Here is a 4,002-nt window from a genome sequence, read left to right on the forward strand (position 1 = left end):
TGTATGTATGTATGTATGTATGTATGTATGTATGTATGTATGTATGTATGTATGTATGTATGTATGTATGTATGTATGTATGTATGTATGTATGTATGTATGTATGTATGTATGTATGTATGTATATACACATAAGATAAATAGCTTTTTGTGTATCATTTATTTTCCCCCTAACATGGCAACATTATGCTATTTAAAGAATTAAACAAAATAGGGCTTAAATGTAAAACATCAAATGATATGTTGTGTGATTGTGTGTTGGGACTTTATAATAAGTAGAATTTCCTGTATCTCGCTCTCTCTTTCATTTCCTCTCCCCAGAGCCGACATTGAAAGACAAAGTGCTCACGTGAGTCATTCTCTTCATTAAGTCCTGCAACCTCTGTTCCTCTGCATTTTCTTATACGGTTCTCATGCTGTATCTGTATTCACAGCAAAGTGGGCCTGAAGAAAACTCCACCTCCCTTCTCGATCAGCAGCAACGTGAAATAGCATTTAAGTCGCGACGGAAGTGGACAACAACCACACCAGCACCTGGGTTTCTGACACACTGCATCATAATCAACAGCTATTTTCAAATAGCCTAGGTATAAAATAGGGCTAAAGTGGTTCATGTGTGTTTCATAATATAATAATTTACATCTGAAAAGTAACTAAAGTTTTCAAATAATTGTAGTGGAGTAAAAGTACAATATTTGCCTCTGAGATGTACTGGAGCAGAAGTAAAAGTATTGGAAATTGGAAATACTCAAGCAAAGTACAAATACCTCAAAATTGTACTTAATTAGATGTACTTAGTTACTTTCCACCACTGTGCATACATGATCTCACCATGCTTTCACTGTGCATCTTTTTTTTAATCTCTGAGAGAGAGAGAGAGAGAGAGAGAGAGAGAGAGAGAGAGAGAGAGAGAGAGAGAGAGAGAGAGAGAGAGAGAGAGAGAGAGAGAGAGAGAGAGAGAGAGAGAGAGAGAGAGAGAGAGAGAGAGAGAGAGAGAGAGAGAGAGAGAGAGAGAGAGAGAGAGAGAGAGAGAGAGAGAGAGAGAGAGAGAGAGAGAGAGAGAGAGAGAGAGAGAGATATGTTTTGTTTTTCCACTGTTGTTAGCAATTTGTAAAGGCATGCGTGTTATTTATCTTCACAGCTTATCGTGACTGGCTGTAATTTTGATTACCTCATTTGTGTTGCTTAATTCCATTCTTGATCAGATCATGCCTAAATACACTGCACAGCACAGTCTATTAGGACCAATTACATCCCCATACTTAAAACAAAACAATTTTCCACTTCGTCAGTTGAACAGAATATGTTACTGTACACCCACATAACTTGGTATCACATCCGTTGAAGACGCTGAAGGCCATACTGTTTTACACTGTTTTTGTCAATGAATGGCATAGAGTGAGACATGACTGAAAACACTCAGAACACGATGAGCTCATCATTAAGCTGACATGGTCAGTTATGGAGGATTGTGTGCTTCCTATTTTGTAGCAACCATTTGCAAAAGGACGTTTCCTGTTTCAAAATGACAGTCGCCCCCTGTGTCCCCCACGCTTCCCCATAAATAAATGCTATTTTAACATGAGTGAGGATGGACTTGACTGGCCTGCACAAAGCCCTGACCAAACCCGATCAAACACCTTTGGAATGAATTGGAACACAAGGTTAAGTTCAATAGCACCAAAAATAAGTAATTTCTTATCTATTAACACCGTCCCACACTACCGCCACTAACGGAGTCCTCCCACCACCCACACTTGTTTCACTTCCGACAGCTTTTGTTTTTCATCTGTTATAAACACCCGCCAAAAGAAACTGGTTCTTATTACAATTACTAGCAGACCATCTTATCCAGAGCGAGTGCGACTTACAAAGTGCAAGGTCAGAGTAAATGGCATGAACCCTTGTCAACAAATGGCAGGGTCAATGGCCAAGTAAGTAGAGTGCAAAGATTCTTTATTTTTTAAGTGATACAAAGTAACTAGGATACAAACATCAAACCTAGCATTTGCCTATACAACAAGGTAACTAAATAACATTCTTAGCATTTGTGGTCAAGTAATAGAAAATTGAAATAGCATTTAACATGTGTGTGAACAAATATCAAAATATACAGTATAGATCTAGCCTAGTAAATAATCTATCAAAAAAGGTGATATGAAGCGATACAAGGAAAGAGAAGTGCTATAGGGGGTGATGTTGGTAGTGGTAGACTTTGAATGTATTTCTAGCCCTTAAGAAATGACAGCCAGCGGCAGTTTGCAGCAGTTTATCCTCTGCCCTTCCTGTCATTAAGACCATATCAAGTAAAAACACTAACCATGGCTGCACAGTGGCAGACGATTTTTTGGTTTAACAGTTTGCAAAAGGCCATTTCCTGTTTCCGAATGACAGTCCCCGCATGGGGACTGTCATTCATTATAATGCCTATATAATGACAGGCTGAAATAGGGACACAAGATTGAAAGTGGTTAAGTCCTGCAAACTTTGTATCTCAGAATTTTCTTATAGTCATTGTGATGTGTTGGACATCAGAACGCTTGCATCCTAATCTACAGCAGTTATTTGTTGCTATTTCTCACAGTTTACATGATCTCACCAAGCTTTCACTGAGGATCTATTTAAAACGTATTTATTATGTGAATCTAAAGGAAGTACTGAAGGAGGAAACTGCATTCACCAATCGGCATTATGATATCGTCTTCTTCTTGCTATATTGAGTTTATTGCGGTTGTCATAATGTCTGAGTGTCCTGGATCAAGAGTATTGGCTCATGCGGCAATACTCACATCTACCCACATGCACATAAACATGCAAACCAGTAGAAATAATAATAATACAAATAATATAAAAAGACCAGACATTTTTCAATTACATTTTTCTTATCTATTAACACCTCCCACTCAACCACCACTAACCAAGACCTCCCACCCCCACTTGTTTCACTTCCGTCACGACATCTGTTGCTCTTTGTCTGTCATAAACACCCCCACAGAAACAGTCCTTAGAATCCAATTTCTATTAAGGCAGTCAGATGCTCTTATGCAGAGCGACTTACAAAGTGCAAGAGTATATGATCTTGCACACACACACACACACACACACACACACACACACACACAGACACACACAGACGTACACCATTTTTTCCTTCTTTTTTTCTCTCAGTTCTTCAGCTTGACTAGTTTTAGTTTAGTTTTTCAGGTAATTATAAGCAAAGCCTTGATTTATAAGCTGAAAAGGTAGGATGAAAGAATTAATTAGATATGAGGGTGAAATATATATATTTTTTTACAATTGCAATACAATTCTATTCATTTTTTGTTATTTTTTTGTTCATTTTGCATTGTTCATTTTAATATTCAGTTGTACTTTTTTTTTTTTTTTTACTTTAGTTTTTTGTTTCAGTTAAATACATGTTTTCCCTCATTTAGTTTCAATTTTAGTCTTAGTTCTAGTTAACTATAGTAACCCTGCCAATGGCCCCTATGCTTCCCCATACAGAAATGGTTTGTTGGGTTGAAATAGAACACCAACATTTCTTATCTATTAATCCCCCCCTCCTCCCCCTTTCCTGCCGACCCATGATGTGACTCGGATAATGTGTTCTTTCTTCAGATGGCTCACAAACTTGTTTGAGTTCATTTTGAATAATACACTATTGTTTTAGTTAATTGTAAGAACAATATTTATGGGCAGGATCTCCTCGTTGGTCAGAAGGAATGCACTGAGGACACTTGGAGCACTCATCCAATGTAATTGTGACATTATGCATGACATGCATCTCATGGCACTTCTAGCACCTCAAAGGCATTAAAAGCAAAACTTCAGAAGAAACCTCTCAAAAGAAACTAATCAGGTTACTACTAAACGTCACACCTAGGACTCACGAAACCCCTGCTCATTATGCTAGGGTGGGATGGTTCAGGGTAGAAGACAGAGTACAGTAAATTGCAATGGGCCTGGTCGTCAAGTTACTCAAGGAATCAGTGCCCACGTACC

Source organism: Gymnoscopelus microlampas (genome assembly GCF_963454915.1).
Source record: "Gymnoscopelus microlampas genome assembly, chromosome: 8".
Taxonomy (NCBI): Eukaryota; Metazoa; Chordata; class Actinopteri; order Myctophiformes; family Myctophidae; genus Gymnoscopelus; species Gymnoscopelus microlampas.